The 20,090-nt window shown below is 46.8% G+C and overlaps 1 protein-coding gene across 1 annotated transcript in view; it reads right to left on the bottom strand.

Annotated features, from left to right (window-relative positions):
- Positions 1-7,765, bottom strand: part of ZC3H7A (zinc finger CCCH-type containing 7A) — a 38,487-nt gene extending 30,722 nt beyond the window's left edge. The window contains exon 1 of the mRNA XM_055409510.2: positions 7,614-7,765. The gene's annotated coding sequence lies outside the window, so the exon portion shown is untranslated. The remainder of the gene's footprint in view (positions 1-7,613) is intronic.
- Positions 7,766-20,090: the final 12,325 nt, after the last annotated feature.

Below are 20,090 nucleotides of genomic sequence, written 5' to 3'. Positions count from 1 at the left end.
TTAAAATACCATGAGAGTGAAAAGGAACGTCTCCTTCCCAACCCGATCATTCAGCCGCTTGTGTGCCCTCTTCAGGCAATCGATCAACAGAACATCATTGACACAGATCTGTTATGTATCCTGACAAAGACACTCTGTGAACAAAGCTGTGCCTGGACTACAGAGGTGAACCTACACGTGGGATAAAACTGCCCAGAAACACACACGCACGTGAATGAAAAGCTGAGTAAGGTCTGTAGTCTGGCTAACAGTATTACACAGATGTCAGTTTCCCGGCTTGACTATGGCACTTCAGTGAGGCAAGGCGGCACCACTGGGGGAAGCAGACGAAGGGTTCGTGGGACTCAATATATGACTTCCGCAGTATCCTGTGAGTATATAATCATTTCAAAATAAAAAGTTAAAAATATCCTGTGGATATGCTATTTTTCATACAAACCGGGGCTCCTAACACACGTCCACACCTTACTTTTCTTGACTGGCCCCTCGTCTTGAAGGTCAGTCCACGTCCGCTCACATCCAGCTGCACTAACAGCCGAGCTCTGTGATATGGCACCGAGCCGTCACCAGGCCCCTAGGACATTTTGGTCATTTCAAATCTTTAAAAGTTCACCAGGTACACCGGACATTTCATATGCGCATATCTTCAAAGACTTTCCAAAGAGTGAAGGGCAGGCGCATTTCTTTATTTTGCCAGCTACTGCCAAGTTTTATAAATGACCCTACCCAGCACCATTTCCACTGCCGTCAGGGAGATGACAAACAGTGTGACAACTGTGGTTGGGGCTTTGTTTGCTTAGGTCTTCCTATCATTAGTGAGGCTGAACAGCTTTTAAGATTTCAGAGCCGTCTGTACTTCCTTTTCTGTGAACTGTTGTTTCGTTTCCTTCATGCATTTTTCTTCCAGGCTGAGCTGTTTTGATTCATGGAAGCTCTTTATGTGTTGAGGAAAGCAGTCCTTTGTGATGTTATTATTATTTTCCCCAACGTGATGTCAAACTTTTGATGTTGGTTATGGTACTTTTTGACAGCAAAAGTCTTTATTTTTAAGAAGCTCAATATTTTCTTTTATGGATTCTGGATTTTGACATACTCAGAAACGCCTGGGCTTCCCTGACGGCTCAGTAATTAAGAATGCCTGTCAAGCAGGCGACAAAGGTTTGATCCTTGATCTGGGAAGATCCCACATGCCATGGAACAGCTAAGCCCGTGTGCCACAACTACTGAGCCCAAGCTCCAGAGCCTGGGAGCTGCAACTACTGAGCCCCCATACCACAGTGATTGAAGCCCGCACGCCTGCAAGCCCGTGCTCTGCAACAAAAGAGGCCACCGCAACGAGACGCCCATGCACTGCAACTAGCGTAGCCACTGCTCGCTGCAACTAGAGAAAAGCCCTCAGTTCAGTTCAGTCGCTCAGTCGTGTCCGACTCTTTGCGACCCCATGAATCACAGCACACCAGGCCTCCTTGTCCATCACCAATTTCCGGAGTTCACTCAAATTCATGTCCAGAGTCGGTGATGCCATCCAGCCATCTCATCCTCTGTCGTCCCCTTCTCCTCCTGCCCCCAATCCCTCCCAGCATCAGAGTCTTTTCCAGTGAGTCAACTCGTCGCATGAGGTGACCAAAGTATTGGAGTTTCAGCTTTAGCATCAGTCCTTCCAATGAACACCCAGGATTGATCTCCTTTAGAATGGACTGGTTGGATCTCCTTGCAGTCCAAGGCACTCTCAAGAGTCTTCTCCAGAACCACAGTTCAAAAGCATCAATTCTTCTGCGATCAGCCTTCTTCGCAGTCCAACTCTCACAGCCATACATGACTACTGGAAAAACCATAGCCTTGACTAGACGAACCTTTGTTGGCAAAGTAATGTCTCTGCTTTTTAATATACTATCTAGGTTGGTCATAACTTTCCTTCAAAGGAGTAAGCGTCTTTTAATTTCATGTGGATGCTGACTGCAGCAATGAAATTAAAAGAGAAAAGCTCTAGCAGCAGTGAAGACCCAACACTGCCAAAATAAAGAAATAAAATTATTTACAGAAAGAAAGAAATGCCTGTACCACCCTGAGATTATGAAATAACTCTCCACGTTTTCGTCTAGTAAGTAGTGTCACCGTTTCATTAAAAAAGTTTTTTTCCTTAAACCAGATCCACCAGTTTACTCTGCTGCTGCTGCTGCTAAGTCACTTCAGTCGTGTCCGACTCTGTGTGACCCCATAGACGGAAGCCCACCAGGCTCCCCCGTCCCTGGGACTCTCCGGGCAAGAACACTGGAGTGGGTTGCCATTTCCTTCTCCAATATGTGAAAGTGAAAGTGAAGTCGCTCAGTCATGTCCGACCCTTAGCGACCCCACGGACTGCAGCCTACCAGGCTCCTCCATCCATGGGATTTTCTAGGCAAGAGTACTGGAGTGGCTTGCCATTGCCTTCTCAGCCAGTTTACTCTAAGGAATGATATATATACATATTCCTTCGCAAATAGCTACCAGTTGTCCAAATGCATAGAAACTTCTGGGCCAGTGTGCGACCTTTACTCAGCATTTCTAACTGGAAGGCCTCTAATGTTATACCCTCCTCCTCCCAAGCCTAACTCTGCCCTTCTCAGTGCTGAAATCACCTCCTGGCCAACTGCTCAACCAGAAACCTTTCTCTCACCACATCTAACTAATCTACCGACAAAGCATCTGTCGGCGACACAGTCAAAAACACATGACGGGCACCCCAAATCTGAGCGCGCTCAGGCCTCGTGTGCTACCCTGGCCCCAGTCACAGGGGGGTGTCGCAATTCCCTCCTCCCCCACTTCTGCTCTGGGCCCCCCGACCTCGCCACTCTCCCTCCCCCACCCCATCCCCACACCACACTGAAAGGAAGGCTCTTTAAAAACACAAGTTGGGTATTACGATCCTGCTTAAACTCCTCCGCTGGCATCCCCTTGGCACCCAGAACCAAATCTAGACTCCTGACAGCAACGCCACCCTCACCTGGCCCGGGTCACGCTGTTCCTCTTCCTGTAGGTCCCTGGGGTGAGTCAAGGGCTCCACGCTTCTGGGAGCTCATGCATGCAGTTCCCTCTGCCCACGACACCCTTCTCAGATCTGCCCTGAGCTGGCTCTTTTCAGCCCTGAGTCTGGGCTTCAGGGTCACTCCCTGCCAGGAGACCCCTGTCTTTCTTAGCCACAATCACCTCACACTCCCTGGGTCCAGGTCAATGACAACCTTAGTGAAGAATAATGAAGTGGTCAAGTGTAAAGAGAACACTCCATTCAAAGTCCCCGGGACAGCGGTTCAGTCAAAGCAGGCGTGATTAAACCAAAGGACAGGGCCAAAGAGGAAGTGACCAGACGCCAGCGGGGCCAGCTGAGGGGGACCCCACGTCCTTAGAGAGCAAACAAGGGAGTGAATCAATAGGATGGGAATCAACCAGACCGCAACAGAGGAAAAATCTGAAACCCTAAGTCACTCCTGAAGGAGTTCACTCATCACCAACAGGGGAAGAGCCAGTCAGCCACACCCTCTTCTCCTTAAACGGAAAGGAAGTGGTGGGAAGGGTGAGGTGGGAGCTTTGAACAGTAAAAATAAATAAACAAAATCAGTCAGAAACTCAATTACAGAGTCTGAGCAAACTCCGGGAGATGGTGGAGGACGGGGAGCCTGGCTGCTGCAGTCCAGGGGGCCTGAGAAGAGTCGGACACAAGGGAGCCACTGAACAACAACGATTCGTTAATTAGCTAAACTCCTGTAAACTAGAACAGATATCACCTCTCTGGAACCAGCTGATTTTAAGTTCCTTACTCTGAAGCTTCACAGAAGGCAAGGTACCCTGGCTCTCTGGTATAATTCCTTACATATTTATTCTGTGCCTGCCAGGTGACACCCACTATATCGAAGCCTAGTACAAAGCTATAACTAAACCATGAAATGCAAAATTGTGAAATTCTGGCCTTTCATGGTGACTTCGGGAACCAGTGTCCATTATCAGAGGACACCAAGGAAACGAAACATGACTACAATATCACAGCTATCACTGATGGCTCTGACTGGATGCCAGGCATTGTTCCAAGTGCTTTCTGAGTATGAAATCATCTAATCCTAAGAATCCTGAGAGGCAGGTGCTGAGAAGAAGCTGAAGCACAGAGAAGTGGCACGGCCAGGCCAGCATCACACAGCCAGGAAGCGGCCCAGCCGCCCGGGCTGGCCCCAGGCCTGAATTCCCATCTGAGGAGCTCTGCCAGGAGGGCCAGCGTGGCTCCGAGGGCACCAGGGCTGGGCTCTGAAAGACACACGCAGCTGCCACAGACAGGTGGGCACTTCAGTGCCACTCAAGAGGAACCGAATAAATAGAGCCCTCTGTACACTGAGGCACACAGGATGACATTGGCAAGGGATGAAATTTAAAGCAACTCAGGGCAGCAGAGGGGGTTGATGGTGTGGACACAGGGAATTTTAGGACAGCACTCCAGGGACAAGTGGGGGTGAGTGGAAATACGCTCTGCCCACGACATCATGTGTTTAGAAAGAGGAATAAATATTATTAAACAGCCGTACTTCCAAGACATCCTCACACAGGACCAGAGAAGGTGCCCCAGGGAATGTGCAACAAAGTGCCTGAATTTTTGCCTTAAAAGGCATTCCTAAGCTGCAAGTGAAAAATTATAATCATCAGCCTGTAGTCAATGCGGTCCTCAGACTCAAGCCTCTCTGGGTCAAGGCACAAACAACACACGAAGCAGTTAAAGTAACTGTTCCCTGTCACCCCAGTGCCCAACTGTACTACGGAAAGACTTGCAAAAGCAGGTGGATACATTACATCCCATAGAGACCACAAACCCAGGGAGGGAAACATCATTACAGATGTTCTGGCACCTTCTTGGAACAGGGAAATTTCCTCCTGGATACACTTATGAGGCAGTTTGCCCCTTCTACTGAAAATGAAAGCCCCAAGATGAAGGCTGTGCTAAGCAACAACAGGGAGGAAATTTCACACTTTTACTCCACCCCCAACTCCTCGCCCCAGCTGTTCACTTTGAACTTGCTCTCAGATCTCTCAGATACAACATGTGCCAGGTGCCCCCTCCGGGGCCCAGGCCTCCTAAGGCCCAGGGAACACCTTGCCTGACACAGGAATCTTGTATGGGAGGAATGGACAAGAAAGACAAAAAGTCTTGCAAACAGCCTGCCCAGGGGCACCCAGGCCCTGGGTCAGTTACATGCCCAGGACTGCAGAGCTGTGCTGAACTGCCAGATTACTACCTTGCTCCAGACTCACGCATTTGAAAATACAAAGGTTCCACTTTCTCATTTGTGCAACAGAAAAATTTCTGCGCCTTTTACTGTACCCATCACCTGGTTCCCAAGGCTTCACAGTATGTGAAATTAACAGTAATTAGTTAACTAAACAACACATCGCTAAACTCATAACAAAATTAAAAAGCAAACTTCTCATTTGGGCAAAACCTGGTAAGGATAAATGACCCTGCTTCTTTGCATCAAAGGTAATTTTCACCTCACTTAATATGCTTCTATTGTATGTGTGCGTGTATGTGAATTAAATTTTTTAAATTAATATTTGGAACAAGCATACATTTTAAACTTCCGGATTAATATTTTCTTATTTCCCTAAAAATACTATCTACAGTTTTTCTGTTGATTTGTAAACATTTCACACTTTAGAGAACACAAATTTCACTTTCAATCCGAAGATTTTGGAAAAAAAGTATTTTAACACACACACACTTCAAGATATTATCTGGAAATCAAATCTCCACACATTATACTTTCTCTTGGAAGTCATTCTAGAGTAACCAAGGCAACAGAATACAGATATCTTCTGTTCTACCTTGTCCTTTACTGGAATGCTCACAACTCTCCCAGAGTCACTGTCACCATTACTGGACTTGAGATTCTATACTAACTGATTCTCTCCTACTTAACATTGATTTAACCCTCCCAAACTGACAGGCTTTACAGTTAGTCAAAGTGAAGAACTAGGGGACAGTATCATTGACAACCACCATTTGTACTTGTAAAAACTGACATTATCAACAGTTGGGAAGGGAAAAGAGTGTAGGTCAGTGTGTGATGAGCACCCAAGAAAGAGCCCTGGTAACCTGAAGTAAGGCATTTAGGTGGCAGAGGACCTGAAAATTAACATGTGCTTTGCATTACACACACACACACATACACCCCACCCCCCAAAAAAATATTCAGCTTCAATAGCTCACGGTCTGACTCTGGGTGAAACTATCTGCAGACTCGTGTAGACAGCAGACGGAAAACATTTTTTCAGCAAAGAAAATTCCGTCCACTAATTTGAATTATTCTGCAAATTAGGACAAGATCCTCATTAAGCAATCAGCTGGGCAGTCCAGTTGAGGGTGAGAAGGAAGAGGCAGGGGATTCCTTGAGAGCCTAGCAGAGAAGGAGGCCACATGCCATCACAGAAGCAGGAAAATATAAGCAGATGGCACAGGCTCCTAAGCACCCCTGCCCCATCCCGAGGCTCCTGCTGAACGCTGTCCAACAGAAATATAATGCCAGTCACATATCTAATTTTAAATTTTCAAGTAGCCATGTTAAAAGGAGAAGAGAGAGCAAAATGAAGCCAGTGACATTAATTTTAAGAATGTATTTAAGTTAACCCAATATGTTTGAAACATCTCAACCTGTATGATTTAAGCAAGAAAAAAATGACGAATGAGGGTGTTTTACTGTTTTCTCCTAAGTCAAGCCACATTGCAAGCGCTCCGGCGGTCAGCGGCCACCTTCTGGGGACAGCTCACACGAACTTCAGGCGGACGGTTGGCCTTTAAAATACCTAACTACGTATCGGAGGACAGGGGGGAAGACCCACGTCCCGAAAATTTCACCCAATCAGGGTGCAGGCGCGACCTCTCGGGACCAGCCAGAGCTTTCCAGCTGGACCACACCCCTGCAGTGACCGTCCCCGACAGGAAATTCACGCTAATGGGAACTGACAGGTCTTCATTATTTAAGGGTGGGGACGAGAAACCTCCAGCCCGGGCCGTCTCGGTGTCCACAATAAAGACAGGAAACCACTCGTATGCGTCCTAGACGTGAACCCCGCGCAAAAAAAAAATAATAAAATAACGGGGGAGGGGAGGGCGGAGAGAGTGACCCGAAATTAACGAGCCAAGTGCCCCGCGAGGACCCTTCCCGCCCCCGAAACCAAGGTACCGGATTGGCGGGGGACGGGGGTCCTCGATCACCAAACAGACAAACAGTACGGAAAAACGCACACATATTTTTTAGTTAAATAACCAGAGAGGGGGTGTTTGTCAAGCGAAACACACGCGGGGACGCGGCGCGCGGCGGGGCCTGCGCCCCACTCGGCGGAGACGCGCCCCCGCCGCCCCGCGGGGAGGGAGGCACCGGGACCCGCCCGCCCCCGGCGGCGCGCGCTCGGGCCGCCCCTGCGCCGGGGCCGCGCGCCCTTTGTGGCCGAGCCCCGCGCCCCCGGGGCCGCCGATCCGCCGCGGGGCGGCCGCGCGCGCCCCTCCCCCGCCCGCGCCCGTTACGGGCGCCGCGAGCACGAGGCGGCGGCGGGCGGGGGCCGGGCGGCGGCGGGCCGGCGCGCGGGCGGCGCGCACCTACCTGCGGGGACGGCCGCGCCGGCGGGCGGGCAGCGGCGCGCGGTGAGCGGGCGGCGGCGGCGGCCTGGGCGCTCGCTCGCAGCTTCCCTCCGCGGCGACCCGGCGGCGGCGGCGGCGGCGGCAGCGGCTCCTCGGCCTCCGCGCGGCGCCCTCTGGCGGCCGGAGGCCGCGCCCGCCGCCCGGGAGACGCCGCCATTGGCTGCGCCCGCGAGCGTCTGCGCCGGGGGCGGTAGCGGCGCCACGTCGGGCCGGGCGGCGGCGGCGGCGGCAGCGGGCGGCGGCAGCGGGCGGCGGCGACCCTCGGCCCGGGGGCTGCCCCCGAGGCGGGCGCGCGGTCCTCGCCGTCCTGCGGCCGCGGGGCGGAGCCGGTGGAGGGGCCGCGCGGCTCCCGGAAGCAGCGGTCCTGGGACCCGGTTGGGGGTGGACGTGCGGTTCAAATGGATGCTCGCCGGGCGTGTTTTTCTGGGCCGCGCGGCCCCGGAGCAGAAGAGCTAGGAGTTAGAAAGCGTCTCCCAGGGAACTGACCTCGTTTCGGGTGTCGGGAGGTGCCTCCCCCGAGACACCGTTTATTTAGCAAGTCCTTAGCTGGTGCTCGTTACTCTCCGGCTTGTGAACTGTTTGGAGCCTGTGGACATCGTTGTTCTCTTTCCGCCACTGAGCACGGAACTCAGTGGCGGCTCTGATATGGACGGCTAGAGGGCCTGGCTCCCGTCCTTCCAGTGCCACCTCATCTACGTGTATTTTCTTGTTTAAGATTTTTTTTTTTTAATGTCTACCTGTTTTTTTTTCTCCACCAGAGCATCACTTTATTGTTAATCTGCCGTCAGCAATCTAAAACGTACCCCCCTATCCTGGTGATGTGGACCTTTTTTTAAAGTCTTGGATTTGTTAAAATGTTTATGTTTTGCTTTTTCGGCTTCAAGGCATGTGGGGATCTTTGTACCCCACCCCCACCCCGCCCCGACCAGGGATGGAACATGAAGCCCCTGCGTTGGAAGGCAAAGTCTTGACCTTTGGAGCACCAGGGAAGTCCCCCATCCACCTGTATTTTTCAACAGCCAGCGGTGCTCGGGACTCTAGCGGTGGACAAGGCAGGGTCCCTGCCCCATAATGGAATGGGGAGTGGCAGTGGGAACCCACCAAGACGCAGAAAAGACCGTTGTGGGCGGTGAAAAACCAGGAGACTCAGGTCTGGGTAAAGAGACTGCGATGGGACAGCTTCATTTAAAATAGAGGGGAGGGACGCTTCTGTGAAGGTGATAGTCTGCAGAGCTGAGAAACGTGCTCCCAGCAGAAGGAAGGTCAAGTGCAAAAACCAGGAGGCTGGAGCTTGGTGTCTGGGGAACAGGAGGTGTGTTTGAGAGCAAACAGGTCTAAGTAACCAAAGCGGGGCACTGTTTGGAATTTGGAGCTTGTTCTGCGTGGCACTGCTGAGTCTGAATTGGGAGTGACACGATGTGATTTGCATTTCAGGAAGTTCTCTGGGGCTATTCTGCTGAGACTGGGCGTCATAGGAGGACCAAGAGGGGGAACCGGGAGACTGCTGGGTGGCCCTGACAGTGATCTGGGTGATGTCCTTTTATAAACCTGGTGTACTAGCTCAGGCTACTATAACAAGATACCAGCAGACCTGGAGGCTTAAAGAAGAATGCATTTTCCCAGAGTTCTAGAGGCTGGAAGTCCGAGATCAGGGTGTTGGCAGGGTTAGTTTCTGACGGGAACTGCCTGCTTGGCCGGCAGAGGGCCACCTTCTCTCTGTGTCTTCACGTGGTCTTTCCTCTGTGTACAGGCCTTTCTCTTCCTAGGAGGACACCGATCGTATTGGCTTGGGGCCCCACCCTTATGACTTCATTTAAGCTTAATTACCCTGGAAGGCCCTGTCTCCAGATACAGTCATGTCAGGAGTTAAAGCTTCAACCTATGAATTTGGAGGGGACACAGTTTAGTGCGTAACACCAGGGAAGCACTGTGATAGAAACATTCAAGGAGAGCTGACCATCTGAGGAAGGGATTCTGCCCGTCACGCAGGTCTCAGCTCAGACGACTTCTCCTGGAGAGGCCTTCCCCGACGGCCACCTAAAATTGCCCGTTGTCTCAGTACTCTCTGGGATGACCTTGTTTAATCATCTGGGTTCTTATTTATGGTCTTCCTCCTCCCACGTAGGTCAGCAGGGACTCCTCCTGCTCTGTTCTCTATTCCCAGCCCCTAGAATAGTGCTGGCACTCTATACATTTTTCTCAAATGGATGTCCCCAGGTAACTAGGAGCTAAAGTCTGCAGGATGAGCAAGAGGTACCTGGCTGCAGGGGTGCGTGGAGAGAGAGGAGACCTAAGTCAGAGATGCTGAAAGGGGACTTCCCTGGTGGTCCAGTGGCTAAGACTCTGCACTTCCAATGCAGGGAGTACAGGTTCCATCCCTGGTCAGGGAACTAAGATCCCACGTGTTGACAGAGAAAAAAGAGAAGATGCTAAAAGGTCAGAATGGCTGGACCACAGACACCTGAGTGGTGTCCCAGGAAATTTAGACAGGATATGAGCAAAGGCCAGGCCCTGAAGGGTGTTGTAAAGCTACATGAAGATGGACATCATTTTGCCAGTACAAGAGAAAACTTGATGGGATTGTATGAGTTGCCTCTGGCTGCTGTAACAAATCACCACAAAGTTAGTGCCTTAAGATAATGCATATTTACTCTTATAGTTCTGGTGTTCTGACAATGGGTCTCATGGGCTAAAGTCAAGGTATGGGCAGGGCTGATTCCTTCTGGAGGCTCCAGAAAAGACTGTTCTCTTGCCTTTCTCATCTTTTGGGGGCTGCAGCCTCCCTTTGCTCACGGTACCTCCCGTCATCTTCAAAACCAGAAGTGATTAGGGATTCCTTTCTCAGGATGCATCTCTCCAGCTCTGCCTCTGATGTCAGGTCTTCTCTGACTTTTCCTGCTTTCTTCTTTCCTTTGTAAGTACCTTGTGGTAACAGTGAGCCTGTCCAGATCATGCAGGATGATCTCCACATTTATCTATCTATGGGAGAGTTCTTATGACCAGAACTGTGTATTCTACTAAGCAAGAGAAGGCAAACCAGGGCTGTCCTTTTTTTAATTGATCTATTTTATTTATTGGACCATGCCGGGTCTTAGTTTCTGCATGCAGGATCTTCCATTGTGGTGCGCAGGCTCAGCAGTTGTGGTGCATGGGCTATGTTGCTCTGAGTCATATGGGATCTTAGTTCCCCAACCAGGGATCGAACCCAAGTCCCCTGCATTGCAAGGTGGATTCTTAACCACTGGAGCACCAGGGAAGTCCCAAGGCCTGTTCTTTTTCTTTTAAATTTTATTTGGCCTGTTCTTTTTAGATAGGTTTTGTTTTTGCTAAGGTGTGTTTGCATTAGTTTGTGATCCCAGTCTTCCTACCCACCTTAAATCCTCCACTCCTCTGCATGTTATCCTGTCAGAATTCTCAATTGTATAAGGAATCAGTATATGTCTATTTTTGGTTGCCTTGATTCTTCCTTTCAGCAGGGCACCAAATTAGGAGTCTTAGTTTAAGAACCTCATCTCCTAGCACTCATCTGGAAATGTGGGAGTGAGCTCTTAGACTGTGGGGATCTCTGGCCAGCAGCTCCTGCATCCTGGCAGTAACATCCGTGATGGCTCTGTTTTCCGTATAAAGTTTCTGAAGATTCTCAGCTGCAGCTGGCATGCACACATGACAAAAGTGAGTTTTGTTTTATACTCACATCCTAAGTCCCCTCCAAAGGAAAAAAAAAGGTACTCATACCATTATAAACACGATTCTCTCTCACTCAAGTTCCTCCAAATAAATATGAAGTGAATGTTGTGGCATGAATATTTGTGTCCCCTCTCTTAAGTTCATATATTAGAAATCCAAACCCCTAATGTGATGATATTAGAAGGTGGGCCTTTGGGAGGTGATCAGGTCATGATGGTGCAGCCACTAGGAACAGGATTAGTGCCCTTATAAAAGAGGCATGAGGGAAATGATTTCTCTCCCCATCGTGTGAGGACACAAGAAGACAGCTGTCTGCAAGCCAGGATGAGAGTCTCACCACACAGATCAGTTGTCATCTTGATCTTGGGCTTCCCAGCCTTTATATCTGTGAGGGAAAAAAAAAGTTTCTTGTTTAAGCCACCCAGTCTATGGTTATTTTGTGAGAGCAGCAGGTACGAACCGAGACAGTGAACATCTCAGACACAAGCAGTTGGTTAGTAGGAGATAGCACAGTGGGGAGGGAACTTGGAGTTTGGGAAAGTGAAAGTGAAGTCGCTCAGTCGTGTCCGACTCTTTGCGACCCCGTGGACTGTAGCCCGCCAGGCTTCTCTGTCCATGGGATTCTCCAGGCAAGAATACTGGAGTGGGTTGCCATTCCCTTCTCCAGGGGATCTTCTCAACCCAGGGATCGAACCCAGGTCTCCTGCATTGGAGGCAGACGCTTTAACCTCTGAGCCACCAGGGAAGCCCAGGGAGTTTGGGAAACAAGGGTTAAATCCCAACACGCTCCTTACCCATATGGATGGCCTGGGGCCTGTGTCTTTTATCTCAGTCTTGAGCTCATGGTCTTAACATGTGGCTAATAATCCCTCTCTCATGGTGAGGATTAAATAATGTATACATAAGGCACCTGGCACAGAGAATGGTCAATAATTAGCAGTTACATTTCCCTCAAGGAGTTGACTAATGCTTGGAATAAACTTGCCACCATAATCTTGGAGGTGGGGGGGGGCACTTGCACTGGGCCCCACCCCCAGACACCATGAAGCATGCTCCCTAGTCACCCTACATTTGGAAAAACTGTTCCTGGGTGGGGCATGATGGAAGGGCGACAGATGTCTTAGGAATCCTGAAGGGGAAAAATGCTTGAGTCACTGGCTTGAAAATGGAACCTCAGGGGACTTCCCGGATGATCCCATGATTAAGACTTGGCCTTCCAGTGCGGGGGGTGTGGGTTTGATCCGTGGTCCGGGAGCTAAGATCCCGCATGCCTCTTGGCCAAGAAACAAAAACAAATCAGATCTGAGCAAAAACATAAAACAGAAACAAAAAAGTAAAACAGAAGTCATATTGTAACAAATTCAGTAAAGACTTTAAAAATGGTCCACATCAAAAAAAATCTTTAAAGATAGACCCACCATCTCAGAGATAAACCCACTATCTTGAGGCTGTTATCAATGTATTTACGAAATGGATTCACCACAGGGCCAACCTTAAATAAGAATGAAAGTAGAAACGATCTGTTTGCAAGTATTATATTTGTTGTTGTTCAGTCACTAAGTCGTGTCCGACTTTTTGCAACCCCACGAACTGCAGCATGCCAGACTTCTCTGTCCTTCACTACCTCTCTGAGTTTGCTCAAACTTATGTCCATTGAGTCTGTGATGCATCCAACCATCTCATCCTCTGATGCCCCTTTCTCCTGTTGCCCTCAATCTTTCCCAACAATAAGGTCTTTTCCAATGAGTTGGCTCTTTGCATCAAGCAGCCAAAGTACTGCACTTCAGCATCAGTCCTTCCAATGAATATTCAGGGCTGATTTCCTTTAGGATTGACTGGTTTGATCTCCTTGCTGCCCAGGGAACTCTCAAAGAGTCTTCTCCAGTGCCACAATTTGAAAGCATCAATTGATAATACGTGTTCCAGAAAAGGAAAACCTTCAATTTTATGGTGACTCAGAACAGGAAAGGCACATGTTAAATGTTTGCTAAATGACCACATGATACTTTGACAAGCCACACGCATGAATTATGTCAGTGCTCCTATGGGAACCTGTGTTGGAACCTACATGTTCAGCATTTTAAAAAATGTAGTATTATTATATTCCTTCTTGAATAATCATATGAACTGAGTAATCACAGTAAATCACTGGGACTATACTTCCACATTCTGCTGTGATGAAGTGCTAAAATACAAGAAAGATAAAGCATAAACTGGATTCCTTTATTTGGCTTTGTAGCTGCTATACGGATTAGGCATGTGCTTCCTCTCCACTTTCTCTTGGTATTTATCTCATGTTACTCAGCTTTGAAGATGCCTTGCTAAAACCTCCACCCTTGGGCTGGTGGCCTGTACATCAGCTTACATGTGTGACTAATTGCAGGTGAGGAGACATCCCGACTCAGGGATCGAAGCCAGGTCTTCTGCGTTGCTGGCGGATTTTTTTTTTTTACCATCTGAGCCACCAGGGAAGCCCAGTATGGAGCAAAAGAGCCCTAATTATCCAAGAAAATAAAAGAAGCAGATAGATAAATAATTGGGGGAATAAGATGAAAGATTTTACGTTTTACTTGTCAACATTTTTTTTCCAGGAATTCTTTGGAGTTCCCCCAAAAGGGTACAGTGGTGGGAAAGCAGATTTCTGCCTCCGAAGTGTGTTCCCTTGATTCTCAGCCTGGACTTGATACTAAATTTGGTGCCACAATGTATCACACAGTTCCTTTCTTTTATGTGGGGAGACACATTTAACATTTAGAAAAAGAATTGCTCCATTTCCTATTAATAGCAGCTTTGGGGGATGGAGGATCATGAGAAATCCAGGAGTGCTGTCTTCACAGCAGGAATTATTTTCAATTCTTTCCCCTACTTCTTTCTGCCCCAAAGCTGGGAGTACAAAGGTCCCCTTTCCATGTGTTCTGTCTTCCCTCCATAGCTATTCCCAGCTGACTTTTCCTCCCCCATCCACTGATTAATCCAGCCCATGCTTTCTACTGCTTCCAGCCTCTGGAACGGAAACCACCTGGAAATGGTCCTTCTGGAATAGTGGATGGGATCCAGGGAGCTCCATTCATCTGTTCAACAAATGTCAGTGCCAACTACATTCAGTGTGCTGAATTCCGAAACCTACAGTCAGAGTTCCTACACTCAAGATGCTTAAGATTATATTTGCTATTTGAAGATCCTCCAAGATGTGGGCTTGGGAAATAGACAATTAGAACAGGAAAGAGCACAGGGACGCTAGGCGTGCGTGCTCAGTCTCACAGTCATGTCAGACTCTGTGACCCCGTGAACTGTAGTCCACCAGGTTCCTCTGTCCGTGGGATTTTTCAGGCAAGAATACTGGAGTGGGTTGCCATTTCCTCCTCCAGGGGCTCTTCCCAGCCCAGGAATTGAACCTGAGTCTCCTGCACTGGCAGGTGGGTTCTTTATCACCGAGCCATCTGTGAAGCCCCTATGATGAACCTAAAACATAGGTTAAGCAAACGTGATCTGTTGGATGTAGGGTCCAAGATCTCTGTCTTTTAACACGTGAAATTCTCAGGACATGTGTACATGAGGAGGATTAACATGAAATCAGAAGAAAACTTACCACCGACACTGCAGTTTAAAAGGTACTTACTACCTCAATTAAAGGAAATGGCTGGCAGGCTCCTTTAATCCAACTAATCTACAATAGATTGCTTTTTTTTTTTTAAACATGCTCAAGGATCATAAATTTTACTCAGTCTTTTATAGCCTTTGGCAGGGTGCCAAGGCTTATTAAGAAATTGCAGAAGCCATAAATATAAAAAATGTACAAATTCTCCCTTGAGTAACCACATGAATGTTTCCAGCAACATGTCCAAAGCCATTTTCCCCTTCTGTGAAGTTGTTATAAAATGTACTTAGCACGAATCTACATCTGCTGCTCTAGACTGATTTATAGCAAAAATTTAAATTAATGTATTTTTAAAGACATTTGCAAAAAAGGAATAAATGTGAATAAACTCTAAATCTGAATCATAGTCATCTGGTTGTGCTATAAATTTTAAATATCAATTAAATAAAAAACCCAAGCCAGCTCTGCTCCCTATCATTCAGCGTCCATCCTTCAGGCATGCTATTTAAAGCATGTGTTTTCATTAGAAAAGACGTTTCTAGGAACGTGTGTGTGCGTGTGTGTGTGTGTGTGTGTGTGTGCTGCAACCCCCAAAATTCATATATTCCACACAAATTTATTATAGGATGGGTTTAAATCTCTTGTTCCTTTTCTAGAACAAAATCTAGCTAGGTCTTAGGGACTTCTCTGGCAGTCCAGTGGTTAGGACTCCACGCTTCCATTGTAGGGGCACAAGTTCAGTCCCTGGTCAGGGAACTGGCATCGCACAGGCCACATAGTGTGGCCAAAAAAATAAAGTTATGTATTTTTTAAAAATCTAACCAGATTTTAAACATTCTTAGGTTCCTCATGACTTTGTAAGAGCTCTCTCTGCTTCTCAATTCAAGTGTTACTCTTCCTCACCTCATCTATAGTATCAGCAAAGTCTGTCTTGCTTTTCTTCAGCTTTGATCAGAGAAACAAGTTTTAAGTAGGCTAATTTATCCCGAGTAAACATTGAAGTAGTTGGCACCTTGGGAGTACATCAAGTTCAGGCAAAGAAGTCCCTCTAACCTGGGGAACCCAAAGTCTTAATGATTTACTTACCATTTCAGGGGCAAGATCCTCTTTAAGGACAACCCTTTACTGGTATTTTCTTTCTTTTTTTTTTTTCTCTGGCTGCACCACTTCACTTATGGGATCTTAGTTCCCCAACCTGGGATCGAACCCCAACCCCTGTCATTGGAAGCAAGGAGTCCTAATCACTAGACCGCCAGGGAATTCTCTACTGGCATTTTCTTTAAAGTCTATGAATGGGTATATCAAGAATATTTTAGTAGCAATGATCTTTAAGTAGGGGGCCCTGCTTAGCCTAGATTAAGGCAGAAAGCACGTTTAACTTAATCACATATAAATTCACCCATCCAGGTAAAGCCAGCTTCAATGTCAACAAAACCCAGTCTTTCTCCGTCAGGCAACTCTGTCACTCTCAGGCAGTCCCTCCCTTTACGGGGTCCAGAGAGCTGCTAGCAGTTTCAGGCTTATGGGGCGTCTTCTCAGCAACCCCCACAAATATTCAAGGCCTGAGTCTCATTGGCCAGAACCAGGTCATCATCTGACTATCCCGAATCAATCACTGAGGCTTGGGGGATGTCATACAATTGAGTTGTTGTCCATTGACATTGTATACAATCACATTAGAAAATAATGACTTGGGCTTCAATTACATACTCACCCCTGGTGCTGGGGGTCAATACATAATTCCGTTTCTTGGTTGAGCTCTGTCAACTCAGCCAAGAAAGGGAAAAGGATTATCCCTCCAAGGAAAAGTACTTGGTACCTAAAGAAGATTATAAGTAGCTGGCACATTTTTCAAAAACACAGACTCTATTTCTAGTGCTGATAGAAGATAATAAATGGATATAGGTCCTCTTCTTTTCCAATTCTCTACCGTCCTAGCCAATCTCATTGATGGTTCTGGCCTCCACTGTTGTTTATGCACTGATGGCTCTTCCATGTAGGCCTCTAGCCCAGATCAGTCCTGAGTCCCAGTCCAATAAATAATCCAACTGCCTACTTAACATCTCTTCTTGGACAGCTCAGAAGCATTTCCAACACCACATCTCAAAAGTTGAACTCATGGCCTCCCTGTGCCCATATGAGACTTTCTTAGGGAAACCTTCCCTAACTTTCCCAAGGAGATCAAGTCTGCCCAGGAGAGACATTCAGTGTATGGTTTGCCTCCCTGTTGGCACTAGACACAAGTACAAAGTCACATTTGTTTGCATGTTATTTGATTCATATTTGTCTCCCTTCCTAGACTGAAGCCCCATGAGGGTAGCGACTGTATCTTTTTTCCTTAACATCATATCCCATAGAGATGGGAACACAGATATTCAATAAACATTTCACTTATTATATTAGTATTTATTGGTACGTAACAATTAAGGCAATGGCAAGCCACTCCAGTACTCTTGCCTAGAAAATCCCATGGATGGAGGAGCCTGGTAGGCTGCAGTCCATGGGGTCGCTAAGGGTCAGACATGACTGAGCGACTTCACTTTCACTTTTCACTTTCACACATTGGAGAAGGAAATGGCAACCCACTCCAGTGTTCTTGCCTGGAGAATCCCAGGGACGGGGGAGCCTGGTGGGCTTCCATCTAGGGGGTCACACAGAGTCGGACACGACTGAAGTGACTTAGCAGCAGCAGCAGCAGCAGCAGCAGCAGCAGCAGCAGCAGCAGCAGCAGCAGCAACTATTTATTGAGAAGTGTGTCCCACTACTGTATTAATACCCTCTAAAAAAAGACAGTTTGCTAGTCAGAAATTAATCCAAAGTACAGAAGACCAGATGGGTGGCAGTGGGTACGAAGATATTGATTATGAATACATGCTCCTTGACACCCACTGCTCTGCAACACAGATCTCCTAAGGTGAATTTAAAAGGCCAGCTTGAAAGATTTCCAAGGGCATGAGGGCTCTCAGAAGACAAGAAAAGTAAAAAAGATGACATGTAACATCATATACATATATATTCTTATTGCATATGCATGCATTTATATTTCTATTCAACAATAAAGCTAATCTATTCAGTTCTACATTTGGGTATGGATGTGAGAGTTGGACTGTGAAGAAGGCTGATTGCCGAAGAATTGATTCTTTTGAACTGTGGTGCTGGAGAAGACTCTTGAGAGTCCCTTGGACTGCAAGGAAATCCAACCAGTCCATTCTAAAGGAGATCAATCCTGGGTGTTCATTGGAAGGACTGCTGCTAAAGCTGAAACTGCAATACTTTGGCCACCTCATGGGACGAGTTGACTCACTGGAAAAGACTCTGATGCTGGGAAGGATTGGGGGCGGGAGAAGAAGGGGACAGAGAATGAGATGGCTGGATGGCATTACTGACTCGATGGACATGAGTTTGAGTGAACTCCGGGAGTTGGTGATGCACAGGGAGGCCTGGCGTGCTGTGATTCATGGGGTCGCAGAGAGTCGGACACGACTGAGCGACTGAACTGAACTGAACTGAAAATGTATACAGCTTTCATATTTTTCTCTAAAGATATAGATAGCGCTTTTATTACAATGAAAATGCTATCATCTTTTCATTAAGTTTCCTAAGCTATTAAAATTTTTGTTGAATGAAAGACTCTTTCAATTCCATAATGTTTATAATTTTCAAATGTTTCCCACACACAATTTCACGTTATCCCCTAAAAACCCTTGTCTCCCCACCCTCTGTGTCCCTCTGCACTTACTTCTCCCCACTGGTTTGTTCTCTGTTCTCTGAATCTGCCTCTCTGGGGTTTTATTCACTAGTTTGTTATAACTTTTACACTCCACACATAAGGGATACCGTAAATTATTTGTATTTCTCTGTCTTACTTGTTTCACTCATGTTCTCCAAGTTCATCCGTGTTGTTGCAAGTGAAACGTCGTTCTTTTTACGACTGAGTAGTATTCCATTGTGTGTATGCGTCTCACCTTTATTCATTCCTCTGTTGATGAACACTTGGGCTGCTTCCATCCCTTAGCCATTGTAAAAGTGCAGCTATGGACCCTGGGGTTCATGGATCTTTCTGAATCTGTATTTTATAACATTTTATACGTAGTTATGAAAATCAAGCAATTATTAAATAGCATCCTGTCCATTATGGTTGAGATGTCCCTGTGTTGAAAGTGATCAGCCCAGGAGGAAATAAAGCAGAGACTGATAAGATCAGAGAAAAGGTCAGGGAATGAAAGGCAGACAAGGAAGGAAAAGTCAACAATAAGATGTGATCAGCCAGGGAGCAAACTGTCCTTCAAGGAAGCCAACTCTGTGACAAAGTTCAACATGTTTAGTAAACAAATGTAGCAGTTCTGGTGGTAATTTTTGTGTTATGTGCTCTTTTACAATTTTTTAAAGTGGCAGCTCTGGAAATTTTTTGCCCCATAAAAGCAATTAAGTAGATTACTAGAAGGCTGTGAAGTAAAATAGCTTTAAAAAAGTGAGGAACTGTTAATTTTATAGACAACAGCCATCATAATAAGAATCTATTCTTTTTTAAAAGAAAATATTTATTTATTTATTTTGGCTGTGCTGGGTTTTAGCTTCAGCATGTGAACTCTAACGCAAAGCATGTGGGATCTAGTTTCCTGACTAAGAATCAGACCTTGGCCCTCTGTATTGGGAGCTTAGAGGCTTAGCCACTGGACCACCAGGAAGGTCCCCTAAGAGTGAGAGACTGCAGAGGAATACTAAAACATTAAAATCAAATGCAAAAGTTAAGAGAAAGGATATGGGGGAAGTAAATAGCATTCATGAACTGCAGGGAGCAAATAAGGTGAATTTACACAACCAAAATATCAAGAGACGAAAAAGTAAATTGGCTAGAGGAGAAAAAAGTAAAAGTTTTCCCCCATTAAACTCTGAAAGCTTTTCTTCACAATACTCTGAGAGCATCCTGGTAACATTTGAAACTATCTGGTTTTATTACCAATTCTAAAGAAGGAAGTAACATGGTATCTTGTTCAAATTCAGTAATTATTAAGTGATCATAGAATATATCATTTCATTTGAAAAATCACAAGGCTGGTGTAAACCATATTGATGATTTGGTCTAAGTTGATAAAACAAGCTATCTCTAAACTTTTTTTTGCAAAATCAGGACCAAAGATTGATGTATAATAA

The sequence above is a fragment of the Moschus berezovskii genome, chromosome 27 (assembly GCF_049115385.1).
Source record: "Moschus berezovskii isolate FMDL1 chromosome 27, NW_MosBer_1.0, whole genome shotgun sequence".
Lineage (NCBI taxonomy): Eukaryota > Metazoa > Chordata > Mammalia > Artiodactyla > Moschidae > Moschus > Moschus berezovskii.
The sequence above is the reverse complement of the archived record's forward strand: the minus strand, read 5'-3'. Positions and strand labels throughout refer to the sequence as shown.